General features: G+C 60.3%; 1 protein-coding gene across 1 annotated transcript in view; it reads left to right on the plus strand.

Moving 5' to 3' along the window:
- LOC138061242 (maestro heat-like repeat-containing protein family member 7) overlaps positions 1 to 21361 on the plus strand; it is a 170034-nt gene that overhangs the window by 102896 nt on the left and 45777 nt on the right. Inside the window, exon 2 of the mRNA XM_068910241.1 lies at positions 15160 to 15296. The gene's annotated coding sequence lies outside the window, so the exon portion shown is untranslated. The remainder of the gene's footprint in view (positions 1 to 15159; positions 15297 to 21361) is intronic.

The following is a 21361-nucleotide window of genomic DNA, read 5'->3' on the forward strand; positions in this document are numbered from 1 at the left end:
TGAGTCTGCTGTGGGTCAGAGGCAGTGGGGAAGGAATGCCACAGCCCCCTGTCCTCCTTGCAGACCCTCGATGCCATGGACAACATGTTGGAGGTGCTGGTGCTCAAGTCGGCCACTTCCAGCCTCCTGGAGCTGCAGAAGATCTTGCAGGTGTGGCATTTGCAAAGAGTGGGCTGCATTGGGCCTGTTCCTCAGCCCAGAGGGAAGTGACACCCTCGAGTGGACATTCCCCCCCTGAGTGCCATGTACAGGCAGCACGCTGCAGGCAGGGGGCGTTTCTCGCTTGGGTGAGCGGAGGTTCCCCACTGGGCTCTTCTGTGAGCCCAGTGCCCCCTGGCTACAGCCCAAGTCCCTTCCCACCCCAAACATCCTCCAGGCTCTTGGGAACACCTTGCCCCCATGAGCACTCCTGGGCCACCTCTGCCCCCAAAGCTCTCCTTGCACCAAAGCAGTGGGAGGAATGGCACCCTTCTTCTCTAGGCACTGCACTGATGGCAGCTGGTGCTGCTGCCCCCCTGCCTCCGCGTGCCTTGTGCTTTCCTTGCCAGATCGGAATGGGGCAGAGACCCACTGGGAGCTGCCCGTGCTGCAAGGGGAGCCGAGGCCGGAAGCTTGGTTCTTCTGCCATGCCAGGAGGCCGGAGGCCAGGCTGCCCACTGCAGACCCCTAGGGAAGGTGTGGCCTGAAAGGCCTGCCTTCCTGAAGAGGGCACCCGGGGCCATGTGCATGGCCAGGAGCAGAGGCTGGGAGGGGGCTTGGGTGTGGCTGGCTGCCTGAGGGCAAGGTGGGCCTTGCAGGCTGGGGCCTGTAGGGGCAGGAAGGCCATTCCAGGCTTGGCTCTAGCTCCGAGGAAGCCTTGGTGCACTGTAGGACTGCAGGCAGGCGCTTAGCAGAGCTGCTTCTGCTGGAGTGGGCGTCAGCTCCCCGGGCAGAGCAGTAGCCTTTCTCCTTGCAGATGCTGCTGCCCTTCACCAAGACGGAGAGAGCAGCTGTGCGTGAGAGGGCCGTGGGGAGGATTGGGAGGCTGAGCAAGTTGCTGGCCAACTATTCCTCGCTGGAGGTAAGGAGCCAAGCACCGTGCAGCCCCCGCTTTGGCCCTTTGCAGCAGCCCAGAGCACAGTGCAGCTCAGGGGGTCCCTCGGAGGGAAGCGTGGGCACAGGTTAAGGCACTGAGCAAGGCTCTGCCCTGAAGCAAAGCTCTTTGGCCCTCTCTCCATGGGCTTTTCTCTGCAGTCCCTTTGTCGCAGGAGCCAGCTGTGCCCCCAGCCCTGTGCAGGGGAGCAGTGCGCGCGGAGCATGATGTGAGCCGCAGCCTGGCAGTGCTGCCTTTGCTGGGCTGCTGCTTTGGGAGGCAAGGCCTGCAGGGCCCTCGAGAGCTTTGGCTCCGCTGGGATCCATGCCTGGGCAGAGTCTTGGCTTCAGGGCTTTGGTGGCGACTGCCTCCCGTCAGCCCTTCTACCTGTCCCACCCGCCTTGCCCAGGTGTGGCACCCCTTTGGAGGAGTGGATGAGAGCCCTGCCTGCTATGGGAAGATCCCCGTGCCGATGCTGGGACAGCTGGTGGGCTGTCTCATCCTTTGCTGTGCTTACGAGGACGCGGAGACCAAGGGCGGGGCCTTGGATGCTCTTCATTGCCTCTTCAGATTCGTCGTGCAGCGAAAACGTAAGAGAAGCTGTGCTGGGCTGTGTGCTTCTGCACGCGGCCACGCTGGCAAGGCCGGGGAAGGCATCGCACTGCCTCGGCCCCTCTGCTCAGTGAGGCAAAGGAGCAGGAGGCGCGGCTGATGTAGGAGCAGGGGAGTGGGCTCTTAGTACCTGTCCTGGATACCACTGGCCTGGAAAACGCTCAGCAGCCCCTGCTCAGAGGCTACGGCTTGTGTCGGGCTTCGCACCGGAAAGCCCGTGAGGCTTTTGGTACCCTTTGAAGCAGTTGCCCTTCTCTGCCCTGGAATAGGCCCCGACCCTCCCTGGGAATCCTGCTCCCCATCCATTCGTGGCATGCCCTTTGTCTCTGCCAGGCTGGTTTCTCTCTGATGCCATGAGTCTGCCAGCTGCAGCTCTGCATGACTCCTGCTGACCGCTGTGTCTTTCTGCTGCTGTTCAGGCCGGGCGATGCTGCAGGATGATCCAGAGTATGTGGAGCCCCAGAAGGAGAGGGAAGCCGACAATGAGCTCTGCCTTTCGTGGACGAGCAACATGAGCGTGATCATGAGGGTGAGGAGCACTTCCCTTGCTGGGACTGTTGGCCATGGGGTCCTGAGGAGACGTGGATGAGCAAAGGGATGCCTAACGAGTGGGGCTGAGGGGGCCTTGGGGTTGATGCAGAGGTGGTGGTGGAGAAGGAAGCAGCTCTGAGTGGCACCTAGAGTACTGGTTGCTGCCTGGTAGCAGCCCTGCTCTCACTGCTGTGTCTCCCGCTGTCCCTGAGCGGGGGGACTAGCCAGAGGCTTGGCTCCAAGAGTCCCAGCAGCAGCTGCAGCCTGCTGGCCACCGGCAAGCTAGGGTTGCCTGCAGAGCCAGTGCACTGTGAGCCTGCTCCCGAGCATCCTGCCTTGCCCTGGTGGCCCTCTGGCCACATGCCCCATGCTGCTGCTACCCAGCACAGCGCGTGCTCCTGGCTCTCCTGGGCCACGGTGCCAGCACTGCCCCGCACCTCTCTCCAGAGCCACATCCACTGCTTAGCTAAGCAGCAGTAGTGCGGCCCGCAGCGTGACATTTCTTCTCTCCTGGGTCCTTTCTGCCCCAGCTGTTTGTGAAAAACCTGCAGCCTTCCGAAAGGACAGACGTCATTGTCACAGCCATCGAGGGCATGAGGAACTGCAGCACCTACAATACGGAGGTGGCTTCCCACATGCTGACCATGTTCCTGCTGGACGCTTTCTCTGTGCTGGAAGATGTAAGGAGCCTGGGGCTGGCGTGCGTGGGGCTCGACCCTCTGGGGCGCTGTTTCCCCGCCGAGAGCCAGTGTTCGTGGGCAGCGGAGCCCCTTGGAAGGCAGCAAGGAGCGGTGGGAGTGGTGGAGAGGGAAGGAGAAGTGAGTGGGAGCTGGGGTATTGGCTGCTCTCTGGGAGCAGCCTCACCGTCCGCCTTGTGTCTTCCAGGTGCCACGCATCATAAGGTGCCTCTACAGGAACGTCAAGTATGTGAGGGAGCTGTCGGCCCGGGTCACCCTAAACAAGACCCTTTGCCAGCTGGCCTGCTTGGAGCCCAGCGAGGTGACCGTGAGCCTGCTGTACTGCTCGCCACTGTGCAACAGGTATGGGGCCCGTCAGCCTGGACGGGCTCCAGTGGCTCCTTGGCCATGGGGAGAAGGGCCCAAAGAGGGCCAGAGGCAAGCAGATGGCCAGCACACGGCTGAGGGGCAGGGCCCTGTGTCTCGCCCACCGTTTCCCAGCCCTGGTGCCTCAAGCAGGCCTTGAGGAGCCAGAGCTGAGCAAGTGTCCCTGCCTTGAGCCGCAGAGCGCAGCGGCTCTGCACGCTCCCTGCCGCGCAAGGGGCTTCAGCTTGGTCATGTGCTGCCTGCCTGGGCAGGACCCTCTTGGGGCTGCCAGGGAGGAGGGGGTGGGCAGGGGCAGGGCTGGCACACAGCTGGGGACCTCCAGGGCTGGCCCAGGCTACGGTGCTGCGGCCAAGGAAGTGCCACTGACAAGGCGCTCTGGGCCTGCAGCACTGCCGTGAGCATGTGGAAGGTGCTGATGGATAAGCCGATGCTTGCGCCGGACATGCTGCGGGAGCTGCTGAGCTTGCTGGAGGAGCGGCCACTGCGCAAGCAGTCCAGCTCCGACAGGGACAACAACTGCATCCTTCCGCTGGCCGTGAGTTAGGGGACGAGGCCTCCCGTGCCCCCAGGCTGGTGCCTGCCTCCCTGGGCCCCCTCCCCCTCTCCGCTGCCCGTGTGCCCCCAAGCAGGGACCTCTCCTGGGCCCATGGCTACAACATGGCCAGCGCCAGGCCTCCGACTGTGCCAGTGCACAGGGCTGCCAAGTGCTGCCTGGCCTCTCTGCACACCAACAGCCAGGCTGGCCATGCCCAGGAAATCTCCATCCGACGCTGTCCCTGCATCCGCCGACCTCGCTCAGCAGGCTGGAAAGCCAGGGTCGGGTTGGGGGCAAGGTGAGGGGCGGGAGTAGGGCTCCTGCAAAACCTGGGCAGGCAGCACGGCCTGGGACAGGGAGCCTGGCCGAGCGTGCACGCTACACGAAGCCTGCCGAGGTGATGGTCATGCTGAGGCAGGAAGGCTCACTGTGTACAACCAGGAGCTGAGGCCCAAGAGCCTGCGGGCGCTGGCCCTGGTCAGGCAGCCAGGCTGAGGCCTCCAGCTGCACTTCCCATGCTCCAAGGCTGTGCTCGAGCCTCCCACCTGGAGGGCTGTGGAAGCATGCCGGGGACTGCTCGGGAGTGAGAGGTGTGACTGAGTGTTTTCTGCAGGCAACGAGGGCACTGTGTGAGATCATCCGGGAGCCCGTCTGCCCAGAGGCGGTGAAGGCGTTTTTCCCCCAGCTCTTCCTGGCGCTGCTCTTGCAGATGGTCTTCACAGCAGAGTTCAGCCACCAGGAAGCAAATATCTTCTTGAGGGAATGCCAACGGGATGAGTCCCGTCCCACCAGCCACGTCAGGTGCTCGATCCCGCTTGCCCTGTCTCTGCACTGCACCTGGAGGCAGGGCCAGGCTGCCAGTGTGACCTGGGCTTTGCTCTGCATGCAGGTGTGCCGTGCAGGCCATGAAAAGTCTGCTGCGCTGCGCCCACTATGAGACCGTAGCCGTGGCTGTTGAGAGGAAGGGCGGCTGGGACCTATTTCTGCATGCGGACACCTCGCAGAAGGGAGTGGTGGTGCTGGCCAGGTAGAGCCCTTTCCGGCCTGCTCTGGCCCAGCACCTCTTCCCTGGCTGTGGGGTGTGCCTCCCCATGTGCTTCTTGGTGGGGGAGGGGGAACGCCACTTCTCCAAGAAAGAGGCTGCAGCCTCAGCCCTTGTGGCAAGGGCTCACCCAGCAGAAGGGCCCTGGGAGCTGCCATGCTGCCCAGCTTGGAGAGCTGCTGGGGGAGCAGGTGGTGTTAGGAGCTGTGGGAGAGGGTCGTGCGCAGGAGAACCTGGGGAGGGCCCAGGGGCACAGGAATCCAAAGCGGGCAGGAGAGGGGATGTGTGGGCAGGCCATGCCGCCTGGGCAGGAAGGCTGTTTCTCCGGTCTCCCACCAAAAGGAACGTAATGATGCCTGACGCTGACTTTCTAATGGCAAGGTGTGGTAGGGCAAGAGCAGTGCTCCATGAGCAAATGCCGCTGGCTGCAGGAGCTGTGTGCCAAGCAGAGCGATGCCAGAGGAGGTTTGCCTGCTCGGCTGAGGCCCAACACTGCCTTCTTGCCTCTGACAGAGCAATGAGGGGGGCTGCCAGTCACCTGCGTCGCTGGATCTTCCGCCAGCTGGCAAGGCTGCTGAGGAGGGAGGACCAGTTTCATCAGCTGCCCGTCATGGCTTTCTTTGTCGAGGTGGGCCTCATGGCAAGCAGTGCCTCTCTGGAGGGGCCTCTAAATGCTGTGCTCGCTTGTGCACATGCGTGTGGGGTGATGCTGGTGAATGGAGCTGGGGCAATGCATACGCTCCTGTTAGTAGCCCCGGCCTTGGCTCGTTTCTGCTGGGCGACCACTCGTAAGCACTTGTATTTCGTGCCTGCTTTGTGGCAGCTCTCTGTGTTCAATTGCTCCTCCAAGGGATGAGAACAAGAGGCTGCGGAGGGTTCAGGGGACGGGAGGAGGAGGCGAGCAGTGTGTGCAGTGTGCCGTGAGGCGCGGGGCTGTGAGCAGGGCCCAGGGGTGTCTGCACAATGCCTGCTGTGTTTGGGCTGAGCTTTGTGAGGGCCTGGTGCCCTTGCCCTGGATGGTGGGTGGGATGGAGAGCTGCACGCTGCGGGCAGTGCTGCCGGCTGTGCCAGTCTTTCAGGGCTGTGTCCATTTCAGCTGCTGGAATGCCCTGAGCTTGCCGACATGGATGAGGAGGTCCTGCCACTCGTCCAGGGTTATGCGCAGAGTGAGAGCCTGGAGATGCGCAGACTGGCGTTCAGAGGCCTCGTGGCCCTGTTGAATAGACCCAAGATGGTGAGGAGGGGGGCAGGCGGGTGAAGCCATGCTGGCAGCCTGGGGCTTGACAGGAGACACTGGGTCAGAGAGTGGCTTGGACTTGGCTGGCAATCCGGAGGCGTGGTAGCTGCTCCCAAGTCTCCGCTGCCCCATTCATCTGCCCCGAGTGTCATGCCAGGCCCTTGGCCGTGCTGCACAAGGAGAAAGGCACCAGTGCCCAGCGGGAAGATCTGGGAGAGGGACAATGAGCTGGAGCACAGGGCCGGGCTAAGGCAGCCAGCTGCTCCTGGGCCTTGAGGCAGCAGCTTTGCTCCCTACAGAGGCCAGTGCATGCTGAGGGCCCCCTTGGAGATCTGTGCCCTGCACTGCAGCCTCTGTGCCCAAGGCCTGCGTGTGTGCAGAGCCCTGGCCCTGGCCACTGAGCCCTGATGGGAAAAGAGCAGGCAGAGCACTTTTGGGCGGGGCGGGGGGGGGGGTCTGGCCTTGCTTCCCACAAAGAAAGTTGTGTGTTTCCCACAGAAAAGGAGAATGCAGAGCCTGCTCCCAGACAGCATGGAGTGGCTGCAGGATGCTTGCAGGGAAGTGCGTGTGGGAAGCCTGATGCTGCTGAGAAACATCCTCAGCTACCTGGAACAGAAGGGCTCCAACCCGATTGTTCTGCAGCTGGCCGAGAAGCTTCTGCCTCGCTTTGATGACGTAAGGCTGATGGGAGAGCCGGGGCTCTGCTGGTGTGTCCGGGGGTCCGTATGCGTGGTCTGGGTGCTGTGTGCCCCTCTGCATACGTGCCTGTTGGCACGTCCCCGCACAGGCCCTGCTGTATGTCAGGAAACCTTTTGCCCTGTGGTTCTCAGCCCATGCCCTGTGCTGGCCTTGGTGTCCAGGGCTGTGGGAGTAGAGCAAACCAGCCCCCTGTCTGCTCTCGGCTGCTGCGTCTCGTGCTTGACTGCGTGCGGCGCTTGCCGTGGCCTGGGGCAGCGATGAGCAGAGAGGTAGGAGCAGGTTAGAGAGCGAGGGAGAGGCCGTGCCGCAGGGCTGTCCCTTTCTGTCCTCTTGTTGTGTGCGGGGGCCCTGATGGAGGCCTCGGGAAATCCAAGAAGCTCCCTCCAGAGGGAGAGGGAGACAGAGCCCAGGGAGGCTTGTCGTGCTGCTGCCGACAACCCTCATTGTCCAGGCTGCCTCAGCAGAGGCTTGTCCTCAGCTCCGACCTCTGGCCGGGCTGGGGGACAGTTGTGCCCGGAGAGGACGAGGCCTTGCCACGGCAAACGCTCTTGTCGGGCCCCGTTCCTGGAGTCGTTGCTGAGGCCTCCCCTGCTCTCCTCCCTGCCTGCAGGAAGACAGCAGAGTGCGAGAGCTCTCCATGCTCCTCTTCAAAGACCTGCTGGAGATTGTGGTGGGGAAGAACAAACGGAACCTGAAGCAGCATGCACAGAGGAGCCTGGTGCCGCTCTTCCTCCACATGAGTGACAAGGTGCAGAGAGTGGCCCAGGTAGGGAGCAGTGTTTTGGGGAAGCAATGCTGACATGCCGTGGGTGGAGGTGAGCAGCAAGGCAAGGGCTGCTGCCAAGTGTGCCTTGGAACGCATGGCAGCATGAGGTGCAGCTTCCTGTGTGCCGAAGGACAAGGCAGAGCTGCCTCTGCCTTCAGGGAGGGCCAGACCTAGTGGCACGCTGCGTCGTGCCATTTGGGGCTGGGAAAGGCTGGGAGCCTTGCCAAGACGAGGGGGACCCAGGGTGTCCTGCCGTGGCTGCGGTGGCATCTCCTGGTCTCTGTTGCTCTGCAGGCCTCTCAGGAAGCCCTGGTGAGCGCTGCACAGTTCCTCAAGTGGGAGGAGCTCAAGCAGCTGGCCAGAAGAGCGGAGACATGGAAGATCGGGGAGTGCGTGGTAAGGACGTGGCCAAAGCCCCCGGGGCCGCGGCGGGATGAGGCCTGCCGCCATGGCCAGTGGGCAGGGTGCACAGCTGTGCCCCTCACGCACTGCTGCAGCCCAGAGCCCTCTACTCTAAGTGCCCGCTGGGGTGCTGAAGGGGCCCCTGGCCTGGCTGGGCCTTGGCAGAAGCATGGCGGGGATCTCAGCACCCGCAGGCCCCGCTCTGCCCTCTGCTCCCTCTGAACCTGGCTACCAGCCAGCTTCTAGCTGGGAGGCGTGAACAGGAAGGAAGAGGAGGCCGGAGCTGGGAGGAGGGACAGGCCTGGCCTTCTGGGGAGGCTCGGTGCCAACCCCCTGTCCTTGTGCTGTCTGCAGCTGCTGAGGGACAGGAGCAGAGCGGAGCAACACCTGCGCCAGAGCCTGCCTTACCTGGAGAACCCGGACGCATCCTTGCGGGAGGCAGCTGTGAGGTTCATTGGTGAGCCACAAGCCCAGGGCCATGCCTGCCCACCCAGACGGGCACACAGGAGGGTCTTCAGTCCCTCCCACTGTCCCTGGGTCCTGCACCGTGGGGACGGGGCTGGGGCCAGCCTTGCCCAAGGGGAGCAGGCTGCATGGCCAAGCTGGCAAGGCCAGATGGGAGCTGTGCTGCTGGGGGCTTGCTGGGGAGTATGAGGGGTGAGCGGAGGTGTTTGCCTAGGGCTCATCGGGCAGCAAGTGAAGAAGCGGAGGAAGGAGAAGGTGCAGGAGCTGTGCACTGGTGAGTGAGAGCAGCGCTGTGTCAGGCAGCCCTGGCAGGGAGGAGGGAGGAGGCTGGGAAGTGAGCTGCAGTTCACTGGCCTGCCCCAGGTGAGGAAGGCTCTGTGTCCCTATGTGGGGGAGAGCAGGGGGTATTTGGGGCGCATCTGGGGCTTGGCCGACCTGCAAGTGCCAGCTGATCCATTTGTCCTACCTGCTGCCTCCTCCGCATGGGAAGAGCTGAGTGGGGCTGGCCCTGCCTGGGGGGGGATTCCTGGGATCTCTGCAAAGGTGGGAGTCTGTTCTCAGCTCGGTGCCTTTCTCTCGCAGCCCTCCAGCCCCTGGAAAATGATGCAGAACCTTTAGTCCGTTGCCTGGTGTCACAGACCATCATGAACCTGAGGGTGCCAAGGAGAACATCAAGATTCCACCTCGGAGCACTGTGTCCCTGGCTCCCGAGAGCATGGGCGAGGTGGCACCCTCCCGCCAGGACGTGACTCTGTTTGAGCAGAGCTGACGCAGCTGTGCCAATGCCATGGTGCTGCACACCACGCACACACGCAAGTGTGCTGGAAGGTCTGGCTCATTGCTGGCATCTCCCGCAGCCCCAGGACAGCTCGACTCCTCAAGCACAGCCCCTGTTGTGCTACCGCTTCATGGCTTTGTTGGGCTTCCCGCAAAGATACAGCCCCGTTTCCTCAGCCGGAGTGAGTGTTCTTTTTTTAGGGAGCCAAAGGCAAGGGGCAAAACTTGCTGCCTGCATGAATCTGGCTTGTCCTGGGGGGGACGGGGTGTCCACTCGTTCCAATATGCCAGGCCAGCGTAGAGCAGCCTGACACACTTTGGTTTTGCTGCAAAGCGTCAACTGCTCTGCTGGCCCACAATAGCCAAGGGAAAGGGGGAGAAAAGCTTTGGCCTCCCCTGCCCTCTCCAGTCACCGCAGGGCAAGAGCAGGCCCCTGCTGTCTTCAGGGCTTGCATCTCAGGTGGAAGGGCAGAGCTGGGGTATGACATGCAGCTCTGTTTCTATCGCCACTGCCTACCCTGCGCATGCAGGCCTCAAGGCCGAACCGTCCATGAACTCCAGAATCATTGCTGAGCATGTAACGGCCAAACCCATTAAAAGCAGCTAATAAAGATACACAGCTCGCTCATGGGGCTAAAAAGTAGACTGCAGGGGACAAGATGGGATGCACCTGGGTTGGGGTTGACCTCGGAGGAGATAAGGGACTGTGGGAAACAAGGACATGGCAACCAGTGTGGGCTGAAGGCCAAGACCAACCAGAAGGAGAGTAAAGAAGACTCAGTAAAGAAGATTGGGGGAGACCTTCCCTGGCAGGTGGGAAATAAAACTGTAAAGGGTCTAATTAGGCCAGAATTCCTTTGTTCAAGGTCCCTCCCTGGAGGCACCCAGCTCCAGCAGTTACTATGCTGCACCATCATTTCAAGAAATAAAATTTTGCTGCTAGATGTGCGTGAGGCTCTGCTTCTTGGAAACCTAGGATCAAAGTGTTTCCACAGCACTTTGGCACCCCAGATGGCAGTGTAGCCAACCACCATTGCACCCTCTTGGCTCCAAACATCCAAATTTAGAAAAGGAAAAGGAACAAAAAGGAGAAAAAAGCCGTTACAGTCAAATCGATCCCTAGCTAGTTAGCTGTCCCTTTATGTCAGGATGATTGTCCATCTTACAATTAATGTGGGGGTTAACCCAAGGAAGGATCCTTCGATTCTAAGAAATGAGCTCTGCTACAGCTTATATTGGAAGATGAAAAGCCTCACTGAATGGATTATTGGTATGTGTGGGGATAATTGGATGTGGGACCGGCGAGATCCAAGGAGGACAAACGGCACCCTCTGTAAAACTACTCTTGCTGCAGCAGATATAGGTGTCCCAAATAACGCCCCAGGAGCTACTGCTCCGCCTTACACTCCTCCGGTGGCGCCTCCTGAAGATCTGTCTATCTGTCCCTCTCCTCCTCTTACTCAGACTTCCCCTCCTCCCGTGGCAGGCCTCCATCCTATGGTTGCTAATGTTTTACCTAATGCAGCAGCATTACAAGCGAGTGCAGCGGGGGCGGGGGGGGGGAGCTAACCCCCCTCACGTGGTACTGCATGTATTTACTAGCCAACCCTGGAGTCCGAATGATTGAGCATTGTGGGCAAGCAAAATGCCCAGGTTGAGGGAGGATGCGGAAAGGAGCGCTCAGCTGTTTTCTAATAGATATGCACTGGGTATAATCCAAACTGGCGGGATACCCAAGTACTCTTGAGAGAGTTGTTCTGACCAAACGAGCGAGATGATAAAATAGTTAATAAAGAGGCAAAGTTTGTACAACAGACTGGGGGAAACACAAATCGTTAGCCAGCAAACGATCCAAATTGGGATTACAATAACGCAGGGGACAGAGTCGCTTGCCAGACAGGACTCCGGAACTCGGTAGAAGCTATTAGAGCATGTAGCAAACTAGGAGTGGATTGGACTAGAGTGCAGGAGCGTAGACAGAGCTTGGACAAAGAGGCCAGGGATTTTGGGGGACGACTAGGGCAAGCCTTGTTGAACTATGGGGGAAGGACTTTCCAGAATTGGAATGATGCACTAGCCATTAGTGTCTTTGTCCATCAGGCCGCTCCGGATAGCCCAAAAGAGTTGAAGGAGCACATGCCAGGGTGGCAAGGAGAAACTTCACAAAGGATTTTAAGCGTGGCAGTATTGGTCTATGACGGGCGAGAGGAGAAACAGCAAGGGAAGCAAGCAAAGGAACGGAAAAAGGAAAACCAAGAAGAGGCTAATCTCTTAGCAGCAGCTTCAGCACGGAACTTGCAAATTAGAGGAAGGGGTAGAGGAAGAGACAGAGGAGGCCGAGGAAGGCTAGGGCAATGCCAAGGGCAAGGACGAGAAGGGGACAGGAGAAGACGGGCAGACAGTGAGGGACCGGAATGTTATTTCTGTGGCAATGTAGGACGTATGCAGAGAGAATGTCTCCTTTGTCCAAGAAGGCCCCCAGGAGTAAGGAGCCCCCAGGCAAGCGGATCAGCTTGGGAGGGTGGACAGTATTCACAGTGACTAGAGACAGGGGAATCCAGAAACTCTGAGGAGAGAGAAATGTTTAGCATATTGTGTACATCTTCGAGATGCTCTCTCTTAGGGAGATACCTGCTTTTTCAAGAGCTGCAGAAAAACTTCCAAAAGAGCAGTACCATCTTCATGTTTGCTTAACAGAAGGATTATCCTAGTTAAGGCGGGCTTATCTCCTTCAGTGTTCTGCCTTCAATAACTAAAAATGGTAACGTAACTTCTTGTTTGTCATAACGCACTATTGGGAACGGGATTACAATCGAAAAAGAGGAATGCCTATACTTTGTGCTTCACGAATTAGTGCCCGGCTGCAAAAGCACAGCTGCATCTCAGTTCTTGAGTCTCCAAACCAAATCCGTGCAGTAAGGCTTTCTTAACAACCCAGCAACACCTGGGCGCCTTTTCATTAGATTATTTAATCTAAGGTAAACTTCACAAAAAAAAAAAAAAGGGAGAAAAAGTGCCTCACATTCTCCTCTATGATGTGCACAAATACTCTACCCCAATATATGTATCCAGCAGGTGTGCTCATAGAAACCAAGGGAGGACTGTTGGAGAAGGAAATTGTAGCCGATTTAGCTTCCGCTTCGCATAAGTCTCACTCTTGCTTAGCATCAGTGCCTAAAGTAGATGAGGCCTGCAGGCCTCAAGGCTGAACTGTCCTTGAACTCCAGAAACTTTGCGAAGGATGTGACCTTGCCAATGTTGTAACTGCCAAACCAGTTAAAACTAGCTGACAAAGATACAAAACTAGCTCATGAGGCTACAAAGTAGACAAAAACATACATACACATCGAATACAAGCACAAGGATATTCCTCCTCAACTAGTCATTCATCAGTTCGGCCTACATCTTGATTTTCTCCCAAAGGAGGATTCACCCCTGACTGTGGCTGAATTCGTGCACAGCTTGGGCACTCACGCTGCATATGTCCTCACTTCCCACAATAATAACCCTCCCAAGAACCTAACCCAGGTGCAGAAGTTAATGGAATTCCCCTTCCTCCCCTCATGACTCCTCGTCCTGCTGCCATCCCACCCGTCCACCATCCAGAAAAAGAGCCACAACCTTGTTTAATCACAGCCTCATGGGCAGAGAGGAACCTTCTCAAGTTCAACAAAGGCAAGTGCAGGGTCCTGCACCTAGGGAGGAAGAACTCCATGGCCCAGGACAGGCTGGGGGTTGACCTGCTGGAAAGAGGGTACAAGAGAGACATGGCCCTACTGGAGAGAGTCCGGCGGAGGGCTACAAAGATGATGAGGGGACTGCAGCATGTCTCCTGTGAAGAAAGGCTGCGAGAGCTCGGCCTGTAGAGCCTGGAGAAGACAAGACTGAGAGGGGATCTCAGTAGAGCCCAGTGACAGGACAAGAGGCAACGGGCACAAACTGAACCACAGGCAGTTCCATGTGCACAGGAGGAAAAACTTCTGGGCTGGGAGGGTGACGGAGCACTGGCACAGGTTGCCCAGAGAGGCTGTGCAGTCTCCTTCCCTGGAGATACTCAAAAGCCCTCTGGGTGGGGTCCTGGGCAATGTGCTCTGGAGGACCCTGCTTGAGCAGGGGGGTTGGACTAGATGATCTCCAGAGGTCCATTCCAACCTCAGCCGTCCTGTGATCGGTGATTCTCCAGGACCTTGACAGTGTTTTCAAAGGAATTTGTGCAGCTACTGACACAAACCCCTCATCTAGGGGACTTCCTGTTGTAGACATGGCCCCACCCTAGGTTTCCGAGGAGCAGAGTCTCATGCACATATAGGAGCAGAATTAATTATTTCTTTGACATGAATTACAAGAATAAATGACAGTACAGGAAGTAACAGCTCGAGCTGGCTGCCTCCACGCAGGGACCCTGAACAAAGACATTCTGGGCTAATCAGACCCTTTGCAGTCTTATTTCCCCACCTGCCAGTGACAGTCTCCTCCAGTCTTCTTTTCTGAGTCACTGGTCTCTCCCCTTCTGACTGCTCTCTCTCTCCTTCGGACAGCTCCTGGCCTACAGCCCAGGCCCTTATCTCCTCCAAGGTCAACCCCAACCCACGTGCATCCCATCTTGTCTCCTGCATCCTATTTTACATCCTCATTAGCCCCTTTTGTAGCCTTAGTAGCTGGTCATAAATGGTTTTGCAGCTACATTGCCAGCAATGTTTCTCAAGTTCATTCACAGTTCGGCCTTGAGGCCCGCAGGCTTCATCTACTTTAGGCCCTGAGACTAAGCTGAAGCTAAATCAGATACAATGTCCTTCTCTGACACTTCCCATGGTGGGAGGGTGTCACTTACGTAGCCAACTTCAGACTTCCCACAAATCCAATCCCCACTTAGAAGTATTCTAAGAGAGAAGAGTCACTCTTGCATTGCTGTCCTTTCTCTCATCCATTGCATCTTTCTCCTCCCCCATTGCATTGAGCTCGACACGGTAGGTGGAAAGTCCACTGGACTCCACGGGAAGAACTCCACCTTTGCAGTTCTTTGTTCTTACAGATGTCATCCATTATCAGATTGCATTTCTCTGGGAAAGGGCAAAGGAGCAAGCCACCGCTTCAAACCAGCAATGCTTGCTGCACCAGCTGCAGCTCACCTGCGCAGCACATTCCCTCTACTGCTCATCGTTTCTGCTCCTGGAAGGATGGATTTCCAGCCTTCAGGTGCTTGCAGGAGTCCAGGGCATGCCTTAAAACAAAGGCCAGCCTGTGGCGCCCTTTGTGCTGAGATTCATCCAGCTTTCTTGGCAACACCTGTGGTCAGTCACAGCCAGGCTTCTGCCCTCAACCTTCTTCCATTGTGCGGATGTATTGCTTGGCCACAACGCAATAAGCAGAGAGAGTTCCACTTCTTGGAATAGGTGCTAGCATGCCACACTAGAAAGCACAGCGGTGCCTCTGTCAACATCAACACCTACCGGTGGGAAAAGAGCCTTCTAGGCTGAAATCGACTCACGTATGAAGGTCAAAGAACACCAACTCAAGGGTTTGGAAAAGAAAGAGTGCTTTTCTCCTCAAAACAAACAAAAAAAACCCCTCAGTTTTCATACAGTCCTCCCAGAGAAATTGCTCCTTGAGTTCACACGAGGTTAGCTGTTTTGCTTTTGTAAAACACAGGGAAAAGGTTTTAGGTTTTACAACAATTTCTTTTAGACAACGGGCAGGCATCCTTTTCCAGCTCCAACCGTGCCAGCTGAACGGGCCAACATCCTCCTACTTGCAGGAGTGGAGGGCATAATTTCTACACCGTATAACGTGCTCCAGCCTGAAGCAGTCCAGGCTGCTCACCAGCTCTTTGCCCGATGTCCGTGTGGTTTTCCGCCCACTTGGGAGCCCGGCCACGGCCCCGGGGGCCAGCAGAACTGGCAAGGCCAATAACCTGTGCTGCAAAGCCGCCTGTGCTGGTGTGGGGCAACGTGCTGTAGGTGCCCCTGCTGGAGCAGGGCTGGAGCAGAGCATCTGCAGCGGTGCCTGCCACGCTCAGCTGCCCCAGCACGGCCCGGTCCTGCCCTTCCTCTGCCTGCCGGGGTGGGGCGCGAGGGGGCCCGGCGGGAGCGTGAGGGTGAGCGGCGGGGCTGCAGGGTAGGGGGCTGGTGCGAGGGGGAGGGCGGCTGGGGAAGGGGTTGGGGCTGGCAGTGGGGGTTCGGGCATCTCCCTGGGGTTGGTGCTTGGGGGCTGGTGTTGAGGGCAGGGCTGGGGACGAGAGCTGGCTGCATGGGGTGAGGGGTTGGGTGAGGCGTGGGGCGAGGTTTGGTGGTTGTGCTGCGGGTTTCCGGTGCTTGCTGTGAGCGTTGGCTAGCTTTGTGGGGGAGTGGGCTATGGCAGGGGTGAGGGCTGGGGTGACGGCTAGCATTTGTTGTCTAGGGCTGAGGGTTGGAGATGCCGGTGAGGGCTGGAGCAAGAGTTAGGGAAAGGGGTTGGAGGTCTGGGTTGTGGCTGGAGGGTTAGAGTTTGGGGTGAGGGATGAGAGGAGGGGATTGGGGCAAGAGGTACGGTGGGGTCAGGTTTTGAGGTGGTGCTGGTGGTTAGTGGTGAGCAGGTGAGTGCGGCCAGGCGTGGGCAGCCGGGGATGAAAGAGGAGGGAGCTGGCCATGGGGAGCCGCGCGCGGCCCCTCGAGCTGCCTCGCCCTGCCCTGCCCCAGCTCCCTCCTGCCCGGGGCGGCCGCGCTGCGGCCCTGGAGCCCCTGGCGGCGCCGGCTGCTGCTGCTGGAGCAGCTCGCGCAGCAGAGGTGACCTCAGAGCCGCCCCCGGCGGGGCCATTGTGACCCCCCCCGTTGTGACACCGGCGGCGCTGTCAGGTGCGGGCAGTGTCCGGGCGGACGGCGACGGGAGAGGGCAGGAGCGCGTGGAGCTCGAGGAGGAGCCCCCGAGCGCAGCCGCGTCTTTCCCTGCCGCCCCGGCAGCCCCGCGGAGTCGAGGCGCTTGCCGAGGCCTTGCCAGCTCCTGCTGCGGGTGAGAGCGACGGGGCCGGGCTCGGCAGTGCCACGGGGCTGCGGGGGCCCTCGGCCGTGGCGGGGGCAGGACCTTGCGGCAGGGGCTGAGGCGCAGGAGAGCTGGCTCCAGGGCCGGGACGGGCGCGGGGACCTTTGACTGCGCTGCCCCCACCCCCGTGGGGACCCTCCCCAGCTCTGCATTAAACAAGTGTCCCCCTCCTGCCTCTGCTCCGTGCCGCAGGATGGCGGAGAGACCCCCCAGCCGCCCGCGGGTGGCCTGGGAGCAGGAGTACGGCTGCCCGCGCCAGGCATCCCAGGAGCAGGACAGGGTTGCCGAGGAGAGCAGCTCTGCCTCGAGGCCCTTGGAGGGGTTCGAGTCCCAGGCGTGGCGGAGAGGTGAGTGAGCCCCCGTGGGGCTGGGCCGGGCTGGGGTGAGGGCCGGGGAGCGCACCCTGCTCTGCGCCGGGCTCCCATCTCCCCAGCACGTGGTGTCGGGGTGCCCGGGGTGGTGGCACAGCGGTGCCCGGATGCCAGGGCCCGCTCGGGGCTTGGGAGCTGGCCCCAGCGCAGCACGCGCCCAGGAGGGAGAGCGCAGATGGACGCAGCTCCTGCTGCCTGGGACGGGCAGCGAGCGGCAGCTCCGTGGCAGGAGGAGGGATGCTGCCCGTCTGGCAGCACGTTCCCCAGCCTGGTGCAGTTGAGGTTTGCCCTGCCTGGCTGGCTGCAGCAGGGCAGCCCATGTGCTGGGCACCGTGCAGCCTTGAGCAGCCTGGGGGAGACTGCGTGCCCGGGAGCAGGCCCATGGCTGGCCGGCGGGCAGAGCTCACTGCGCGGCTCTCTGCTGCCTGCCCTCCATCTCTGCAGTGCTCCCGGCTCTCTTCCTTTCTCAGGTGCAAGGTTTTCCATCAGCAGCTGGTCCGAGCTGTCCAGAGAGGATGAGGAAGCCTTGGACTTCATCCAGGCCTTTGTGGGTGGCCGAGAACAGGTAAGTGCAGCCGTTTCCATGGGGGCTGTGCCTGGGTCTCCCTGCGGGTCCGCCCATGTCTGCTGGCAGGCTGCTGGGGAGGTGCTGGCTGTGCAGAGCTGCTGCCGTCCGGGGTCCCGCCCAGCACTGCAGCCCCCTGGCTGCTCTGGTCCTGCTGGCCTTTCCTGTCTCCTCTCGCGCTCACTCTGTCTCTCTTCCCCGTCTGTCAGCAAGAGGCGCAGAAGCTGAAGTTTCTAGCGTCCATCGGCACCCTCTGTGGAGGCAGCAGCGCCAAGACCTTGTCCTGGGGCCTGGAGGTGTTCTGCTGCCGACACGAGCTGGCCGAGCATATCGAGGTGAGGGGAGAGGCAGCAGGTGTGAGGACAGGGGCAAGGCCAGCTGGGCCCTGGGTCTGCTGGTGCTGGGTGATGGCAGTTGCCGCGCTGACTGCCGGTTGTGCTGTGCAGGTGCTGCTGGAAGAGGAGCCCTTGGAGCGCCTGGGCACAGCGGTGCGCCAGCAAGCCATGCTTGCTATCACGGCAATGAGGTAGCTAGCAGAGCCCCTGGTTTGGCCAGGACCTGTGCACAGCATGTGCCTGATGGCACCGTCCCTGGCTGGGAGGTGTGCACCATGGTGGGAGGAGGCTGGCGGTGCTGTCTGCTGCGCTTCTGCTCTCCCCTGGCCCAGGCTTGTCAGTAGGGCAGATGGGAGGGCAGAGGGTTGCCTGCTGCAGCTCCCCAGGGCCCCTTGGCTTGTAGTGCAGAAGGGGAGGCAGGTGGTAGAGAAGGGGGGAGGCCTAGCTGCCTGGGCTCTCCTCTGGCCCTGGGCCAGTTCATGGAGGGAGGAGGTGCCTCCCTGCAGGGCTCCCTCACGTGCTCTCTGTAGCAGCCGGGGGACTCCTGCCCCAGCGGCCCACAGCCACCTCCCCAGGGCATCCAGGCACTGCTCCCAGCACCAGTGTCCAACAGGCATCTCTCTCTCTCTCTCGCTCTCTCTTTGCAGTGCAGTGGAGCCGGTTCTGGAGGGCAAAAAGAGCAGCCTTCTCCATGCCTGCTTCAAGAGTGTCTTCTTGCTTCCTCCAAGAGAAGACATGGAGACCGTGGACATGTCCCTCTACTCCAAGGTAGGTGCTGGGTGAGCTACAGGGAGCCCGCCAGCCCCTCTGGGCTTGCCCCTGGCTCCGCTGTGCTGAGAGGTGACTGTCAGCTCCAAGGCTGGGCAGGATCTCAGCTTTGTTTTCCCACCCTCCTGCCTTCATGCCCTTCCCGTGGGCTGGGCCATGGGCAGTGCCCAGGGGCTGGTGCGTGCACAGCAGGTCTCCTGCCCTGAGGCCTCTCGTTGGCCCGTGCAGGGCAGCGGGTGTCCTCGCTGGGCAGCAGGGGTTCAACTGAGTCTGCTGTGGGTCAGAGGCAGTGGGGAAGGAATGCCACAGCCCCCTGTCCTCCTTGCAGACCCTCGATGCCATGGACAACATGTTGGAGGTGCTGGTGCTCAAGTCGGCCACTTCCAGCCTCCTGGAGCTGCAGAAGATCTTGCAGGTGTGGCATTTGCAAAGAGTGGGCTGCATTGGGCCTGTTCCTCAGCCCAGAGGGAAGTGACACCCTCGAGTGGACATTCCCCCCCCGAGTGCCATGTACAGGCAGCACGCTGCAGGCAGGGGGCGTTTCTCGCTTGGGTGAGCGGAGGTTCCCCACTGGGCTCTTCTGTGAGCCCAGTGCCCCCTGGCTACAGCCCAAGTCCCTTCCCACCCCAAACATCCTCCAGGCTCTTGGGAACACCTTGCCCCCATGAGCACTCCTGGGCCACCTCTGCCCCCAAAGCTCTCCTTGCACCAAAGCAGTGGGAGGAATGTCACCCTTCTTCTCTAGGCACTGCACTGATGGCAGCTGGTGCTGCTGCCCCCCTGCCTCCGCGTGCCTTGTGCTTTCCTTGCCAGATCGGAATGGGGCAGAGACCCACTGGGAGCTGCCCGTGCTGCAAGGGGAGCCGAGCCCGGAAGCTTGGTTCTTCTGCCATGCCAGGAGGCCGGAGGCCAGGCTGCCCACTGCAGACCCCTAGGGAAGGTGTGGCCTGAAAGGCCTGCCATCCTGAAGAGGGCACCCGGGGCCATGTGCATGGCCAGGAGCAGAGGCTGGGAGGGGGCTTAGGTGTGGCTGGCTGCCTGAGGGCAAGGTGGGCCTTGCAGGCTGGGGCCTGTAGGGGCAGGAAGGCCATTCCAGGCTTGGCTCTAGCTCCGAGGAAGCCTTGGTGCACTGTAGGACTGCAGGCAGGCGCTTAGCAGAGCTGCTTCTGCTGGAGTGGGCGTCAGCTCCCCGGGCAGAGCAGTAGCCTTTCTCCTTGCAGATGCTGCTGCCCTTCACCAAGACGGAGAGAGCAGCTGTGCGTGAGAGGGCCATGGGGAGGATTGGGAGGCTGAGCAAGTTGCTGGCCAACTATTCCTCGCTGGAGGTAAGGAGCCAAGCACCGTGCAGCCCCCGCTTTGGCCCTTTGCAGCAGCCCAGAGCACAGTGCAGCTCAGGGGGTCCCTCGGAGGGAAGCGTGGGCACAGGTTAAGGCACTGAGCAAGGCTCTGCCCTGAAGCAAAGCTCTTTGGCCCTCTCTCCATGGGCTTTTCTCTGCAGTCCCTTTGTCGCAGGAGCCAGCTGTGCCCCCAGCCCTGTGCAGGGGAGCAGTGCGCGCGGAGCATGATGTGAGCCGCAGCCTGGCAGTGCTGCCTTTGCTGGGCTGCTGCTTTGGGAGGCAAGGCCTGCAGGGCCCTCGAGAGCTTTGGCTCCGCTGGGATCCATGCCTGGGCAGAGTCTTGGCTTCAGGGCTTTGGTGGCGACTGCCTCCCGTCAGCCCTTCTACCTGTCCCACCCGCCTTGCCCAGGTGTGGCACCCCTTTGGAGGAGTGGATGAGAGCCCTGCCTGCTATGGGAAGATCCCCGTGCCGATGCTGGGACAGCTGGTGGGCTGTCTCATCCTTTGCTGTGCTTACGAGGACGCGGAGACCAAGGGTGGGGCCTTGGATGCTCTTCATTGCCTCTTCAGATTCGTCGTGCAGCGAAAACGTAAGAGAAGCTATGCTGGGCTGTGTGCTTCTGCACGCGGCCACGCTGGCAAGGCCGGGGAAGGCATCGCACTGCCTCGGCCCCTCTGCTCAGTGAGGCAAAGGAGCAGGAGGCGCAGCTGATGTAGGAGCAGGGGAGCGGGCTGTTAGTACCTGTCCTGGATACCACTGGCCTGGAAAACACTCAGCAGCCCCTGCTCAGAGGCTACGGCTTGTGTCGGGCTTCGCACCGGAAAGCCCGTGAGGCTTTTGGTACCCTTTGAAGCAGTTGCCCTTCTCTGCCCTGGAATAGGCCCCGACCCTCCCTGGGAATCCTGCTCCCCATCCATTCCTGGCATGCCCTTTGTCTCTGCCAGGCTGGTTTCTCTCTGACGCCATGAGTCTGCCAGCTGCAGCTCTGCATGACTCCTGCTGACCGCTGTGTCTTTCTGCTGCTGTTCAGGCCGGGCGATGCTGCAGGATGATCCAGAGTATGTGGAGCCCCAGAAGGAGAGGGAAGCCGACAATGAGCTCTGCCTTTCGTGGACGAGCAACATGAGCGTGATCATGAGGGTGAGGAGCACTTCCCTTGCTGGGACTGTTGGCCATGGGGTCCTGAGGAGACGTGGATGAGCAAAGGGATGCCTAACGAGTGGGGCTGAGGGGGCCTTGGGGTTGATGCAGAGGTGGTGGTGGAGAAGGAAGCAGCTCTGAGTGGCACCTAGAGTACTGGTTGCTGCCTGGTAGCAGCCCTGCTCTCACTGCTGTGTCTCCCGCTGTCCCTGAGCGGGGGGACTAGCCAGAGGCTTGGCTCCAAGAGTCCCAGCAGCAGCTGCAGCCTGCTGGCCACCGGCAAGCTAGGGTTGCCTGCAGAGCCAGTGCACTGTGAGCCTGCTCCCGAGCATCCTGCCTTGCCCTGGTGGCCCTCTGGCCACATGCCCCATGCTGCTGCTACCCAGCACAGCGCGTGCTCCTGGCTCTCCTGGGCCACGGTGCCAGCACTGCCCCGCACCTCTCTCCAGAGCCACATCCACTGCTTAGCTAAGCAGCAGTAGTGCGGCCCGCAGCGTGACATTTCTTCTCTCCTGGGTCCTTTCTGCCCCAGCTGTTTGTGAAAAACCTGCAGCCTTCCGAAAGGACAGACGTCATTGTCACAGCCATCGAGGGCATGAGGAACTGCAGCACCTACAATACGGAGGTG

The sequence above is a fragment of the Struthio camelus genome, chromosome 16, assembly GCF_040807025.1.
Source record: "Struthio camelus isolate bStrCam1 chromosome 16, bStrCam1.hap1, whole genome shotgun sequence".
In the NCBI taxonomy this organism is placed as follows: domain Eukaryota; kingdom Metazoa; phylum Chordata; class Aves; order Struthioniformes; family Struthionidae; genus Struthio; species Struthio camelus.